The 17,758-nt window shown below is 39.1% G+C and overlaps 1 long non-coding RNA gene across 1 annotated transcript; it reads left to right on the plus strand.

Moving 5' to 3' along the window:
• The first annotated feature begins 12,104 nt into the window (after positions 1–12,104).
• LOC307038714 lies at positions 12,105–17,645 on the plus strand. The gene is made up of 3 exons (XR_013808073.1): positions 12,105–12,624; positions 13,307–13,386; positions 13,939–17,645. It is a non-coding gene; the product is annotated as an uncharacterized lncRNA (long non-coding RNA).
• The last annotated feature ends 113 nt before the right edge of the window (positions 17,646–17,758 follow it).

The following is a 17,758-nucleotide window of genomic DNA, read 5'->3' on the forward strand; positions in this document are numbered from 1 at the left end:
AGCGCCAAGGCTAGCAGAGCTGTAGAGTTGCAGCATAATAGACCGTTCGTGACGGACTTTTAAAGGTAAGAAGAAGCTTAAAGATTTATATTGCGGATATTATCAGTACATCTGATTCAAATTAACATGTGTATTAAAGGATGTCAGTGGATTATCCCTAAATTAGTAGATTTAGGGAACGTTTACAGATAACAGATTAAGCTAGGATACCATACCATAGTACCATACACTATACCAGGCCTATTCAACTGGCGGCCCGCGGGCCAGATGCGGCCCAGAACCAACTCCTGAGTGGCCCAGCCTCCCGTAGCCAAATTCCTACACTAGTACAGTACAGACCATGAACGCAACACTCCGGGTTGCATAGAAACCACCAAACCACAACGCAGCATGTTTTTTGAAAGTGCATCTAGTGGTGCTAGTAACGGTGGTCCTATGATAGCAACTCTAAAACATGTCTCTCTCAACTCTGAAGCGTAAACAGAGACAAAACGGTCATTGATCTTGTGGAGCAGATCCAAGTCAAGCTGGACCTTTTCGCGACCGACTTGAGCACGGGTCGGATACTGCATTTTCCGACGCTCCCCAAACACATCACATCTCCGGCACAAATCACGGATGTGATCACAGATTTCATTGCGAGGTTGAAAGAGAACTTTGCCGGTCGATTGGATGGACTTGCTCTGCCCACAGAGGTGATGATGGGCTTTGCCAGAGACCCCTTCACTGTTGCAATAGAGGGGGAAGTATCAACCCGAGCAAAGGAAGTGGTCCCCTGCATCGACAAGGGGAAATATACACTGGAACTTATTGACATGCAGCGCACTAACGGGCCAGCGAAGTTTTGGAGTGATGTCAAAAAACAGCAGTTCCCTAACGTTCAGAAAGTAGCGATCTGTGTGCTCAGTATGTTTGGATCAACATACACATGTGAATCAAGCTTTTCACACATGAACTCAATCAAAAGTAGCTGCTCCCTGACTGACAGTACTCTTCACCAATGTCTTAGGATTGCATTGACATCCTATGAGCCAAAAATCACTGCTCTTGTTCAAAACAAAAAATGTCCCTTCTCCCATTGAGAAATTAGCGATGACAAATCACAAATGAGGTGATAGTAAGCACCTAGTTTACTATAGTAGACGTGTAGTGTAGTATAGTATTCATAGTTACCCGTATCCCTTGTTATGGGTTTGTGCACTGAAGGGTTTGACAGTTCTTTCTGTATTCATTTAAATGCACTTTGTAATGTGTCTGGGTCAAATGTGACCAAAACGTATGATCTTTTTGTTATTACTTGAAAAGTGAAAAAATAGTATTGCTACAGTACTACCTCTTTGTGTTGCATTGGAGCTCTTTAGCTGTTTTTTTTGTATGTGAGGACATTTATTAAGACTGCTATTATTGTATTCAGTAAATGGACTTTGTGATGTGCCTGATTAAAAAAAAATAACCTGAATATTTGACTTCTAAAGCAAACAAATGTAATGCTACAACTGTGCACTTTTTTTCAGATTCTGTTAAATTAATGCTAATTTGTTGTGTTTTTATGCACTTTTTGACCTACCTTTGTTAGATAAACAATGAATAAAAATTGCATGTTTTTCATCGCAGTAATATGTGTTGGTTTAAAATGTGTCACTATCCGCTTTTTACAGGCCGCAGAATGTCTGGCCCAGCTGAATTTTGTAGTTATAAAATCTGGCCCAACTGAATGTGTAGTTGAATAGCCCTGCACTATACCATAGTGGTTGAATACACAGTATTAGGAAACACTTTATACTTACTGGACATGTTATACTCATTATATACTGTACAGGGCCGTGGGAAGTAGGGGTGCTGAGGGTGCTGCAGCACCCCCTGGTGGAGGACAGGGGATCTGCACTTCCACAAGATATAATTAAAAAAAAACGAATTTTCAGCCTTGATGTAACAACATTCATAATTAAGTAAAGATAACAATCTTTTCCCCGGTTACATTTTCCATTTGCCCTGTACGATGGGCGCTGTGAGTGATGAAGTGGGGGATGTTGGCTTAGCAGGCGCCCGCAGCTCACAGCCAAAGTGAGAGAGATAGAGAGAGGGGATACCGCGGTACCGGCGGGGATTGTTGTTAGCTTCTGCTGCGCTAACGGATATAAGAAGCTGTTTCTACAATAATGTGGAGGGAGAGTCCTCTCCTGTCAGACTGAGAGGCTCAGTGAGGTAAAGGACTCTGAGGGCTTAGATAGTTCACTTTAGTCGAAGTTATCTCAGTGGGTCTCAAACGTTTTGATCACAATTTATGTAAACAAATATTTCCAAGGCACACCTTTATAATTATTAGGATAAATAAAAACAGGTTTGAAATCATTCCAATATATACTATAGGACAGTAAACCAAAAATATTGTTTAAAACTGGAGAGATTTTAAAATATACATAAATAAATAAATAATAACTTGTAAAATAAGATATGAATGAACAACACAAATAAAATAAGTTACATGTATTTGTTATTGGCTATGGTAGGTTATTGGAAATGTTCACATACCTGCTTATTTGATTGATAAAATGCAAACCGATCTTTTTCATATGGGTGTTTAAAGTTGTACCCCCTAGATCAGTCTCTAATTGGGCGCTCAAAGTGCACCAAATTGAAGCATTTTACTTTAAAATGTTTAAAAAATCTTCCCAGGGGGGTACCCCCGGACCCCCCTAGAGGATGTGAAGTCCACCCCTCCAATTAAAACATGTTATAATATATAATAAATTTGAAGCCTTGTTATATAAGCTGTCCAACATGTCAATATATTTCTCTTTTTGAAGTGTAATGGTCTTTTGTAGAGGTTTTTCATTGCCAGCTAAAATATTGCCTTATAGGGCAGCACATTGGTCAGAACCAGCCCTGGTGTCATCCCCACAGCACCCCCCATTTGAAACATGTTCCCACGGCTATGATACTGTATATAAAATATGACCAAGAATGTGAGACAACTTTATAGAAATTCATATCACATCTGTTACTGATGCCATTTGTCATACTTTGTTAAACTCACAAATAATAAAGTTCCATAACTTCAGTTGGGAACAAAGACCACACCTTATCTCCCCAAGGCAATTTCCCATCCAATAGGTGTGCTATATAGGTGTGTATAACCCTTTCTCCTGTCTGTTACTCCCTCTTTCAGCACAAGAACCAGAGGGGGATTCAATGGAGCCTGAATACCTGCACTGAGACCCTCACCCTGAGTCTCAACTCTGTGTTTTTCAAGCCTTTCCCTGTTTTTTTGTATTAAACAAAACATTAAGCTTTCCCAATGGTGTGGTTTTCTTTTTGTGAAAAAGTGCAAATGCAGTGTTTGTATACAATAACCTAACCTCACATATTTTTTTGCTGTTGGTCGTGAAATTGCTCCTGCTGACTTGTGCCAGCCATTTTTTCCTCCGCTCTGTGTCAGTGGGGAAGCCGTACATTCGTACTCCTTTCTCAGAGCGATTTGAGCATCCCCAGGCAGCACAGCAAACCATGGTGGCGACTAGGAGGCAGCACAGCAAACCAGGACAACACGGAGGAAAAGGCACAGACAAACTGCATGATATGCTATTCAATGTTTATTGAATTCCATGTATTTGCAATGGATGTTCCTAAAACAACACATTTAACATCATCATCATCATCATGCTGCTGCTGCTGCTGCTGCTGCTGCTGCTAGTCCTTTGATAGTCACCTGTCGGTCTCCTGTCCTTTCTGAAAGCCATAAAGATGACATTAGTCATTTAGATAACTTGTGTCCTCATATTACCATGGGATTACTGAAACTACCATGAATTTAAGAAAATGGTAGAAATTAATCTAATCTGAATTTTGAAGCATTCCTTTAGATCCCCTCCCTCTAAATATATCAATAAACATTAGAAAGTGATGCTCCTGACTACTATACAAGTTTAAGAAGATAATATTGGTTTGAAAGAATTCAAAGCTATAAATAAACAGCAACAGGCTCTTTAACCAAGGCACTGTTAGCCTAACATGTAAACTAGTTGTTCACACTAATCCTAATATTATCACTTAATATTAGCAAATTCTATTTTATTTTTTAAAACGTATTGATGTAAATACATACACATATCGATTTGTTGTATAAATATTGCAAATCAAAACCTTTATTCACTAATAATTACCAAAAGTCGAAGTTCTATCTCCTGTTATCAATGCATTCACATTGCCCGCCATGAACTTCCGGGGAACGATTCTCGTCTGCATGAACCACGTGACGATAACCGTTTTTGGACTTCCGCTGTCGTAACTCTTCTATCTATACGGCGCTGGTCTCAGCTAAAGGTGGAACGGAGATTTGGTGCGTGGAGTTCAACTCTGAACCTATCTGGGGTCAGAGTTCAATTTCACGCACCAAATCTCCATTTCACTTACATATGTACATACAAAATGTGTGCTTTTAAATGTTATATTCAATATTGTCATTTTAAAAATAAAAATGTATTCAATAATTTTTTTAGACGGAGCTCCATGGTGACTTTTTAGAGGCTATTTTTAGAACATGCACGCGGGCGACCAATTTCCCCCCTGCGGGCGACTTAGTGCCAGCGGGCACCGCGTTGGCTACCCCTGATTTAGGGTTTTTTAAATGATTTGTGCTTGCTAAGGATGTTTCTTTTTAAGTTTTTGTGAGACTGTTAACTAATGTAGCAGTAGTTTAACTACAAGGAAGTCTCTTTTTATGAAGAGGGTATTCATATTAATTAAAAAAGATCGAGGGTAATACTAATTTAAAATAGCCTATTGTCCCCATGATCTTGTCTTTTTTATTGTTTAATTACTTCACACGACTATAAGGAAGCCCAATATGAAGTTATGTGGGGTTGTATTGGGGTAATATTAGAACTTGCTGTATGCAAAAAATAGAAGTTTTTGGTGTTATAACAGGCAGGTGTGATTTCACACCGATGTGTTATAAGCCTCTGATGTTAATCTAGGTGTTGATTAAGGCAGTCTCTTTGAAGTTGTGCGTGAGACTGTCTCGCCCCCGCCCCCTCACAGCCCTTTGTTGTCTAATCTAATTAGCCTTTGTTGTCTAATCCTTTGATGTGAGGGTTGAGGTGTTATAACAGGTAGGTGTGACTTCACACCGGTGTGTTATAAGCCTCTGATGTTAATCTGTTGCAAGGGCAGAGTTTCACTCTGTGGAGGGACAAAAGAAGCATCGCCTGGACAAAAGGACCCTTTAAAGCAGAGATACCATATGCAGACACATACCTGAATATCAGCAGGAGAGGACTCTTTAAAGTAAATACATTACAAGGTTAAAATAAGATATATATATATATATATGTGGTGGAATTAGTTTAAAACAGTCACCTTACACTTTTAGTTGTCCTCTCTAAATTAGATTTAAGGTTTTTAAAATGATTTGTGTTAATTAAGGGCTATTGTTATTTTGGTTTATAAGGGGCTAGGAGTTCAACTTTAAAAATGAACAGGATCATTCTAAGAAGAGTGAGAGGGCTAATGAGCCAGCACCATACTTCCTCTATGCGTTTTCTTGACCTGTATCTGATCTTGAAAAACTCTGGTAAGTACTTTTTATTTTATTTTATAATATCATGTAATTATTTAATGCTGCTTGGTGTGTGTTAAACAACCTATGTGCATCTGTTGTTTTTATTTTGGAACAGCACTATGGCTCGTAATGATTTAGAAGCTTAAGGAAAAGTACCCCACTATGTACAAATAATGTGGTGTAGATTTTTAATCAAATCTTTTTTGTGTGTGTCTCAGTTCAGGAAAGTCTGAACCAAATACGAATTGGAATATTAGGGGGGATTAACTCTTTTGGTGGAACCCCATATGATTCATTCCCTTTGGAAAGTGAGTATATATGTATTTAAAACTGTATGTGTTTGTATCTAGCTTATTTTTTTAAATCAAATATGTTTTTTTTTTTTTCTTTTTTTGCTGATGTGTAAAATATCCAACATAACGTTTTATATACTTACTCTCTTGTTAAAAGGTGATGAAGTTTGCAACGTAAGCCAGCCATCAGTGTACCAAAATCTCCCCTCTATGGAGTTTACACACAGCCTACCTTCTGCGACAAGTACTGATCTAAGTTTGATCTTCAGTGATCCTCTCACACACCATCCCTCAGAGAGCCAGACAGACTCGTACCCCTGTAACGCCCCCCTTCAACAGTTCTGATGCTAACCCCCCAACACAACTAAGGAACTTGTTTTTATTTTAATGGCCTAGGCAGATTATGGCTTTTTTCTCTTGCCAAGATACTTTTAGACACACTTTGAGGTATGCAAAACCTTAAAACTAGAAAATGAAGTACATTGTCTGATTAGATTTTTTTCTTAAAGACTGTTTATTGTAAAATGTTTATTTATATAGCACCTTTCAACACAAGGCAATTCAAAGTGCTTTACAAACATGAAAGACATTAAGAAAGTGGCATTTCAAAACAGTCATTAAAAAGGAAAGGTAATAAAATAAGCATTAAAAGACAAAATACATGAATAAAAGTTACAGTTCAGTGTAAGATATAAATAGTTCAATTAATAGCAGCGGCAAAAAGAAAAGTCTTCAGCCTGGATTTAAAAGTAATAAGAGTTGCAGCGGACCTGCAGGTTTCCAGATATTTGTAGCATAATAACTGAACGCTGCTTTTCCATGTTTAGTTCTGACTGGGGACAGAAAGCAGACCAGTCCCTGAAGACCTGAGAGATCTGGATGGTTCATACTGTAGCAGTAGGTTAGACATTTATTTTGGGCCTAAACCATTCAAAGCTTTATAAACCAGCAGCAGTATTTTTAAATCAAATATTGAAGGTAACGGAGTAAACCACCAGTTGTTACTTACTGACATTAGGCAGATTTTTGGCTTTTTTCTCTTTTCTTGTGTTACTAAGATACTTTTAGATACACTTTGATGTATGCAACACTTAACAACTGGTAGAATATGAAGTAATTTGTAAGGAATTCGGTTTCTTTTTAATGGCCTAGGCAGATTTTGGCTTTTTTCTCTTGCCAAGATACTTTTTAGACACACTTTGAGGTATGCAAAGCCTTAAAACTAGAAAATGAAGTACATAGTCTGATTAGATTTTTTCTTAAAAGACTGTTTCTCTAAAAGGTAAGTTTGTGATTTTAGCACTTTTTTTTTACTGACACTCGGCAGATTTGTGTGTAATTCTCTCACAAAGGAACTGTAAGATACACTTTTTATGTATGCAAAACCTTAAACATGAATACATTTTCTTTAAAGGTACTTTTTGATTTTAACGCTATTTCAATGGAACATTCCAGTTTTTGTTGACATCAATGCTTTTTTCTCTTTTCTTGTGTTACTAAGATACTTTTAGATACACTTTGATGTATGCAACACTTAACAACTGGTAGAATATGAAGTAATTTGTAAGGAATTCGGTTTCTTTTTAATGGCCGTTTTTTCAAACACTTGTTCAGTTAAACAATGTTTTTTTTTTCTGATAACCTTACATATTTTAGTTATTTTCTGCTACTAAGATACTTTTAGATACACTTTGATGTACGCAACACTTAACAAAAGGGTCTTTTGTTGAGAGTCAGTCAACCCGGCCAGAGGCAACACGATTGTCTGAATGACATGCCCGATATTTTCTTCAGAAACAATTATAACGCGTTAATGAAAAGACTCTGGCTCACCGACTTCATTACTGAGATCGACCAGACTCTTATTGATAAAGAAATTTTCACGGATGATTGGAGGATCCAAGGCGCTTCGGAGGCTTTTCTGCACAATCTCAAAAATTGCAGACGCCTCAAGGAGAGACTTGAAAAGATCCATGCCGAGTTGGATGGAGAAGAAGAAGACTAATAACCAGCGATTGATTGAAGCCAGGGATCTTTTCTTTTTCGATACATTGACTTTTTCTTTAAAGTAAAATAAAAATGGGGAACTACTATGCAAAACGCTCGGTATATATTGATCGGAATGTAGTCAATACCCTTTTAATAAGTGTGGTGATGAGGACGATTGAAAACAGAATGTATATTGACCCCCGTGTAAACAGAATGGCTGAAGTTTGTAAACTAGAAGACATTTTGGATATCGTTCGTTCTGGCAGTACTATTCCTGGTCATTGGGAAACGATTGTAAAAGAAACATTTAAAGTGGTCCTGGAATCTTCATTTTCCGAAACATTCTGTAACATTACCGAAGAAATGAAACAAACATCAAAAGTGTATCATGTGCTCTCATTGTATGCTCTGTTTGTAGATGTAATGCATCTTTGTGTCAAAAACAGCATACGCATGAATATTTTGACTGAAGTGAAAAAACTCCATTATGATATTTCCAGTAATCTTGGGAATTCTAAGCTGGAGACGGTCCTGGGGACGTTACAATCAGTATAACTATTTGATTTTGAGTGTGAAAAAAAAAAAAATGTAAATAGGACATTTAAAAAAAATTAAAAAAGTGTTTTTTACATTTTAAAAACTTGTCTTCATTATAGCAAGGGGAGCATGTCTAAAACACTGAAACACAGAAACACAGAAACCACCGAAACACTGAAACACTGAAAAAACACTGAAACACAGACACACAGAAACACCGAAACACAGAAAACACAGAAACACAGAAACACAAAAACACTGAAATAACGACACACAGAAACACAGAAAACACAGAAAACACTGAAAACACAAAAAAAAACAGGCTTGTGTGCTAGTATGGTTTTTGAATAAACACAGTCAGTATTTTAAAAAGTCGATGGGAGGCTGATACAATTTGACTTTTTAAAATGAAACAAAGATACAGGGGGGCAAAGTACAAACACTCTGCTTCTGACTAAACCTAACCCTGGCAGGTTTATGTAAAGTATAAGTGTCTGCAGTTAAAGATTTATCTGAACAAGACACTTATACTTTATATTATTTGGCAGACTGAAAGTCAGTGTAATGATCTCAGAACCGGAGTGATGTGATCCACTTTTCTAGTGTCAGTGCCACTATATGAGCCACTTTTCTTTCTATATTGTAGCCTGATGTGCACATCGACTGTCAACAAAACAGTTTCTCAGTCCAATGCTAAGTTAGTGGCAGGCTCTGTGTGACTGGAGACTATAAGGCTACACAAAACCCAAACATGTCCTTAATGTTACTCAAGGCAAATATATGTATAACCGTTAGACTGCAGCTAACTGTATACAAACCTCTCATACTGTGAGTGAATAACTTGAGATGATTATGTTGTCTAAAGGGGAGACAATCATTATGGTATTAGGCCATGCAAATACAGGGTCAACTAAGTGATAAAATAAGTGTTGTATAATATATTTTCTTGAATAATGTTATTTCATACATAGTTGTTAATGTAATGATTACATGTTCTCCTTATTCAGTAACACTATCAGATGATGCTGATGGTGATGGCCCTGAGGGAGAGATGCAGAGCTCAGTGGACAGAACTGGCAGGTAGAAAGGAAACTGTTTCAGCTATGACTGACACTGAACAAAACCAAAGGAAATGTAATGACAACAGTATAAGCAAGCTATGTTCATGTTCTCTCAATAAGTTATTATAATTATTGATCAGAGTTTAATCCATCCCAATGCTGGTTCTTATTCAGTACCAGCAGATGCTGAGGAGGTTGACGAGACAAGTCAAGATTCAGGGTCCAGCACAAGGGAAATTGCAACTGAGTAGGGCAGCAACGTTGTAGATATTGACGATACATCCAGCAAAACGCCCCCAAAACAAACTGGTATGGCCTGGCTGGGTGTAGAATTCCCGGCCTGACCTATGGTCCCAGTCCGGCCCTGCTGACATATCACACACCCGTACACAACACACACATTACTCATTAAACTGATATCACAATTTAGTTACGCTCTTTAAATAAATATACTGTAATTGGAAAAGAATCATGTGTGGTGTCCTTGTTTTGTCCGTCCTTGAGCCAGGGCTCCCTATTGTTGTATAGGTTATTCTTGTTTTTATAATTAATTCAGTAATGGTGTTTGTGTGTAACACAAACATAATAAATCATTGGATAGTGTTTCTCAAATGAAGGGGGAAAATAAGGAAATAAAGTGATGTATTAAGACTCAGTGCGAGTTATTACTTTCTTCCTTTACTTGGCCTTCTTCAAAAATACACAGACATTGCAGCACATCGTTTCACGTCTTTGTACAGCCTTTCTCAGCAGTAGAGTAATGTGTTGGCGAACCTTTGTTTCCTCCTGACAGCCCACTTAAAGGTATACTCAATTCAATTAAATTAGCATGACCTCAGTTACATATAGTATTGCCAAAGCTCTGTATGGTTGCAACATCTATACAAAATATATATTTATATATATTAGGGCTGTCAAGTTAACGCGTTAATAACTGCCCCGTAGTTTCAGAGCGCATCGAGTTTAAAATACCATCTACAAGCTGAAAGCCCCGCTCCTGCCGCCCGCTTGTGGCAAACCACACTTCCACGCTCACCGGCAGGCCCGGACTGGCCATCGGGAGGACCGGCAGGGTGTTTGTGTGTATGTGTGGCGCGAGCGAGCGAGAGAGAGACCTTACGTGTTTTGTTGTTGTTAGCATCTGGTGCTAGCTAGCTGCGCTAACAGATATAAGGAGCTGTTTCAATGAAAACAGAGGAGCGACATTTCGCCACAACTGCGCCGAGCACTTGACTTTAATGCAGGTAGCCAGACAGTGGGACATTGTTCGAAAAGTCAGCACACTCAGCACGGATAGTGCGCGCAACATGATTGCAGAAAGCGTCCAGGCAGCTCCCGTCCGAGCATATGCCTTGAGCTGCACAGCTCCAACGATATCCATCACCGTGTCTACACACACACACACACACACACACACACACACACACACACACACACACACACACACACACACACACACACACACACACACACACACACACACACACACACACACACACACACACACACACACACACACACACACACACACACACACACTTTGTATTCTATTATTGTATGAGAGAGGTTTGAATTGAGGCGAATATTTGTAATGTTCAGTTTAATATTCATGAGAATATTTTTCATTGCTCAAATGATAATAAACATTTGCATAAAGCATTTGTCCACTCATATGTTGATAAGAGTATTAAAAACTTGAAAAATAAGTACATTTAGAACAGATAAAAAATGTGTGATTAATTTGCGATTAATCGCGATTAACAGTCATGCGATTAATCTCGATTAAATATTTTAATCGACTTACAGCCCTAATATATATACTCCCTCTTGTGGCCAAAGGGGGACACAACTCTTGTCTTCAGATGTATGCTTGAGTGCAGCAAAATGTAGCTCAGTGACTATTTTGTCAACTAAACATCATAAAACAATACATATTTTAGTAAACGGGACATTACAATCTCCGCACATTAACTCTAAATTTGCCTCTACCATGGTGCCAAAATGAAACGAAATAAAATAAACAATATATAGGGGTTGCTTCTTCTCTGAACTTCTTGCATCCCTCCATATAAAAAAAACATAAACAAATACATAAAGTCGTGTTCACTGCAGCGATCTATTTTACACACAAAATTATGAAAACTTGGTGATATATAGTTTTCTCCTGGAGACCAAGGGAAGACAGGCTTCTCCTGTTTTTTCAGCCTTTGTTATCATTTTGATAATTACAAATATATATTCTTGTCTGTGGTTGTTTTTGCGTTCAGGGCATACAAGGGGTGTAACATTATTTTAATACCAAAACTATATTGAAATAGAGTCTCGCTTGAACAGCAACTGCGTAGCTGTAACATTAATGGGTTATTTGGTGATAACTACCAAAATAAAGTAACTTCAGACGCAGAAGTCACGTAGCTTCTCAGACGAGAGGGGTGGCGACGAGAGTGTCACGTTACTTCTCTCGCGGCATAGTTCACGGCATGGTAGGCGACGATCGACACGTTAGTGAGCTCAGTGAGTTGGTTCATTGGCACAAATCACACCTCATACATTTGGCACAAATCACACCTCATACACCACCGCCACGTGAGCGCGTACTTTGATCGCACCTATGATACGTCGCCGTGACGTCTGACGTCTGACATCGTCGTGACGTCGCCTGTATTCTACGCAAGCGGCAAACTCTGTGGAAGAGCCGGGACGCCAATACGGAAGTGGCACACACTGCAGTTCATATATTGGCCGATAGGGACTGACTGCAGAAAGGAGCAATTTCCATAGACCCCAATGTTAAAATGCCCAACTTTACAGCAGAAAAAAACATGTTTCTACCCATGGATGCAATAAATATTATTATGAATATAGTTAGATTCCACCTTCATGATTATGGATCTGTGAGTGAATTGTTTTCTAACACGACCCTTTTAGTTATATTAGGTCTTAAAGTTTTTGCATAAATTAGGGCGTGGTCACATTGAGTGACGGCTCTGTGAAGTGACTGCTGCTGTTAGCTTCGTGTCTCTCTGCTAGCTGCCCCGTGAAGCTACAGGCACTCTGCCTGTTCAGCTCATCCAGGGAACACAACTTGCCCCCGGCCGTGTTTGTTTGTTCTTCATGCTTATATATCGGACTATTGTGACTCGCTTTGCGGTTGAAACAGACGGTGCATGAATGCGGTTTTGCGGTAAGTGAAATTCGAGTACTTATTTATGTGTTAATGATTTTAATCAGCTACGTAATTATAGTTACGGCTTGGGTTAGCGTGTAAGCGAGTGGTAGCTACATCGGTGCTAACGATGCTAATAGTAGCCTCCAACTTAAAATCATAGACTATATATAAAGGTTAAAACGAAATAGAGAAGTGTTAAGTGGGATAATACTGTACAACAAACGGCTTCTGTTTGAGGTTGATAAAATAAGGTCATCCTTGTAACTTAGAGAGATTATTATTATTTAGGTAGGAACTGTATGCATCGCTCAGGTTAATTTAAATTGGCTATGCTCAAGTATGTAGACAAGCTAATGTCGAAGTAGTGTATGTGAAATCAACCTCACAACAAGATGTGTGTATATTACAATTATTAATGTCATATTTCAAGATGATTACTTAGATATTACAATATGGTTGGTTGAGCTGGAGTTCATTATTGAGCTGAAGAACAAACCCAAACCTTGTTGTTTTTATGAATTACATTACCAAATTGGTATCAAATAAACAGCAAGCGTTGGTAACACAACTTCCAAAGTTACAGTAAAATAAAAAGGACCCTGACTCGGACAATACACAATCCAACATGTTCAACAGAAGATAATCAGTTATATTGTTTGTACACATGGTACTTTACATATATATCTGTTTGTTTAAGGAGTCCAGGTGATGCAGACAGGCTGGACCAGAGAGTGAGAGACAGAACTGGACTCCTCACAGCAGTGAACTTCAGCACAGGTACAAATACTATTTTTTTCATACTGTACAAAGAATCAAGAAAGTATTGACTTTAATACACTGATATACATTCCATTAAACAATACTAGATCACCTACACACCAGTGAAGTTGAGGGTTTTTTCTGTGCAAAAAGTTACATTTAGATGTTAACAAGCAATATGATTTTGTCAGCTTTCTAATTTAATGTATTTTAGGCAAAGATATTCAACACATAGTGAGAACTGCTACTATTTATCTCTCAATATTGTCTGTAAAAAACATGGTAAAAGTTATTCTTTCAGTGAGACAACAGAGCAAGCTTCTACAGTTGCACTACGTTTTGATAACAGCTCAATATTATTTGGATAATAACATATATTTCAATGTTGATGAACTTCATACTTTTCATTCATAATCTGATTGTCTTTGTAGCTCACTGTTGAAATAAAAAAAAAACATTACAATTACAAAATAATTATATCTAGAGACCCTAAACACACAAACACACCGCTTTCATAAATAACGCACTTGTTCTGCAATAATGTTTTATGTTTCCTGTAATTTTTGTTAGGAAAGGACATGCCTGAAAGACACGACATTTTCTCCTTCTCTGAGGGTCAAGAAGAACATCCAAGAGGAAAATTAAAAGCTGATGCTATGAGATTTTAAGACCAGTACACTAATAAACTACTTTTATTGTAAAAACAGTCAGCTGATCGAATGCACCTATTTCCACATCTACAATCAGCTGATTATTTCTATTTGCCTCGCTTTATGAGCTTCACATCACTTGTGCCTTGTGCCGCAGAGTTTGCAACGTCACAAATAAATAGGGCCAATCTTCAGTAAGAATAATGGACAAAAGGAGTGCAAATACAAATACTATTTATTGAAATGTGAACCAAAAGTTAATCAAATGTTTTAAATTAAACGCACATATGGACAGAAGGTGTAAACCTATTAAATGTAAAAGTAAACACATTTAGTCAAATAAAGTGACAGACTAGGCCTGTGCAGTTGGTATCAGCTTTGCCCAGCATGGGCTCCTCCATCAGTCCCTCCCCCCAGTCCCCCCAGTCCCCCTCGCAGAGGAAAGACCCTCAGTCCTCTCCAAACCAACAGACAGGACGTCCATCACACGGAGGTTTCTCCCTGAAGTCTCTGCAACTTTCTGGACACCACGCTGTCTCAATCCGTCCACACTGAATATGAGAGGGGGGAAATGAAAATAACAAATGCTTTAGACAATAAGAAACATAAAGTTGACTGTTGAGTTGCTCAGTTTTTTTAGATTGTCAATACTATTACTGTATAACTAATATATCAGGTTAAGAGGCACATTCAAATAAAGATTGGTCTTTAAATACATGATGTCTTTTGAATTGTTTGTCTAAAGTCAAGGATCTAGAACTGGTACTTAGTTTTAATGATACAGTCTGGTTATTATGCTGTTTGGAGGAGGCCTCACAGGTAAGAGCACTAACTAGCTACCATCACATGTACCTTAGCTTGACTTAAATGTATTAAACGTATAATTAAGTGATATCAAAATATAAATAACTAATGTCATGCAAACATTAATATTTGCTTGATTCCAATGTTGAATTTAGCACAATTGCATACAAAAGGGATTTTAAGATTCTGAAGTATTATGCTAAAAACTCAATAACTTAGATTATTATTTATAGTTTTGCTGAATAGTTTCATGTCCGCTTACCTTAGAGAAACGTAAAATACCACGGCAGTGTGCCGATGGGGAGCATGTTAGCTTAGCTTGGTAGCTTCAGCTAGCTCTGGAACTTTCAGCTCGGTTGCAGCAGGTCCCGCCTCGGCTCCGCCTCTTTGCCCTTATTTTGAGCAGGATGGAGCAGGCGGGAGTTGAAATCTGAATTCACTGTCGAGCCGTTAGTGGCCGACTCCGCCTACTAAGGGCTTCTCGGCAACTCTGCAGAATCCTATGGGTGACGTCACGGACCCTACGTCCATTTATATATACAGTCTATGATTCTTCGTCAACCCATTCAAAATTGATGGAGGCGCTGGCGTACGTTGACACGTCAGTGCTCCGCTCAGTTAGCTTAGTTATCTTAATTGGCACAAGTCACACCTCATACTTTACGCCCTAGCCCCGCCTCTCCCCACCTCCCCTGCTCACCCCCGTGTCACCCACGTCATTGCTGATGTGTTTCGCCAACAACAACAACCGAGTGTTTCGAGCCAGGTCCCTGTATCTCGCATGACAGTGCACCCAGCAGGAGCCTCCAGCTAGATTTGATTGATATGGACATAAACGCGAGTGAAGTCTAATTGGACAGGAGAGAGAGATCAGAGATCAGCTGCTGCTGACGGAGACACGCAGCTGTGGAGTCTATTTGTATATAACATTAGAAAGACCGATTCTTATTATTACATTATTTGCTTATTGTGCTCATTGTATACTATGCTGTAATGGCAGGCAAACCATTTTTACTTGACTTCTTTTCTAAAAAGAATATAATTCACAAGAAGAAAGAGGCTAGTAGCACCGAAGCTACAAGTGAAGCTGCTACTAGTACATCATCATAAGAGCCGCCTAAAGACGTGGATAATGCTAGCACTAACGTTAACGTTAGCTGCGCTAGCAATGTTCCCCTGGCTAGCTCAAGCTCACCTTTCCCAGAGGTATGGACGGAGGAGATGTGGCGGAGGAAACAAGAGGCATACCCGTGGAAAGACTGCAAAGCTGGGAAACTGGGCTGCAAAGTTTGTTCATCCATTCCGGATGTATCAGTCTTCAAAACGCAAGGTGTCTGTGTGTGTGTCTGTGTGTCTGTGTGTCTGTGTGTGTGTGTGTGTGTGTGTGTGTGTGTGTGTGTGTGTGTGTGTGTGTGTGTGTGTGTGTGTGTGTGTGTGTGTGTGTGTGTGTGTGTGTGTGTGTGTGTGAGAAAGAAAGGCAGCTCTGTCTGCTTATTTGCAATGTGGCTAGGCCTAATCAGAATAATTCCAAGTCCAGATTCAATGTAGTTTGCATAAGTAGGCTATATTTTTCGTTTCGTTTAATTAATAAGTTAATTTCAGGACAACTTTGGGAATTTTGTTTGTTTTGAGTTTTAAATAGATTTGGAAAGTAGAGAGAGAGAGAGAGAGAGAGAGAGAGAGAGAGAGAGAGAGAGAGAGAGAGAGAGAGAGAGAGAGAGAGAAGCAGCGCTGTCTGCTTAGTTGCAATACTGTAGCTTATGCAATTTAGGCCTATACATTGTTTATGTAACTTATGTGCCTGTGTGTCCATGGTTTTGAGTCTGTGTGTGTTGAGCGCAGTCTGCTTTTTGCAGTACAGTAACTAAAGTAGGACTAAGCATACCGGTAGTTTCTGTGGACCTGTCTGCCCGTTTTGTGAGTGCACTGTTCGTGTGCGCACTTGTGTGGCATTGTTTGGGATGACCTAATTAAAATAGCGACCCCCCAGTAAAAAAATCCCCACTACAGCACTGGCCAAGAGACTCTATCTGAGTCTGTGCACCAACCAAAGAGAACCAAGTCTAAACCGCGGTATCTCTTCAGCTAGTCTTGACCAATCATAAATGTACGGGCAACGCCCTGTTTAATAAAATGTATTGTCGCACGAGGTTCGGGGCTCTTGACGGATTTGGTGGTTACAGATTATGGCTTTGCTGCCTGTGATTCCCAAAGACGTGATGAGTCCTTGGCCAAGTAATGTATATATTTTGCTCTCTTTACAATAAATAGTTAAACTTAGAAGTTCTGTTTTTCTGGAATTCTGAACCCAACACAGCTCTGCATGATCACCTGCAGCTCCGCCCGCTGTGGTGGAGCGATGAGCGGAGCAAAACACACAATTCAAGTTAGATCATCACCCTTAGCTATTTTAATTACATCTCAAACTAGCTAAACTAGTTATAAATATGTTTATTTTTACTGTCGGGTCCCTCATTACTGGATCAGCCAGCTGCATGAGACGATACTGACAGGCTGTCAGGAGAGGGGGAGGAAAAGAGAGACTCCGTATTTTATTATTATATGATTATATAGTCGTTATCAATTTGTTTTAAAGCTCAATAAATAACAAAGAAGACCTTTGACCGGCACATTTCTAATTTTGTCGGGAAGATTTCAACTTTAACCGACATGTTGACCGGCGAAAATACAGAAGGGCAACCAGGCTACCATGGCAACCATGCTTGGGAGGTCTTCTTCGATGTTTTGGTGTATTTTGTGGCTGAAGTACAGCGCCACTTACAGGCCCGGGATATGTACTACAGCGTCTCCAGCGGGTCGAGCGGTCTCGTGTGGACGGACACGTTTCTTGAGCCGATTGCGTGTGAATGGAAGACTTTTTTGATATCGAATTCGGTCCATTTTCGTTTCCGTCTCCGTGTAAATGGGGCCTTATA

The sequence above is a fragment of the Notothenia rossii genome (assembly GCF_949606895.1).
Source record: "Notothenia rossii genome assembly, chromosome: 5".
NCBI lineage: Eukaryota > Metazoa > Chordata > Actinopteri > Perciformes > Nototheniidae > Notothenia > Notothenia rossii.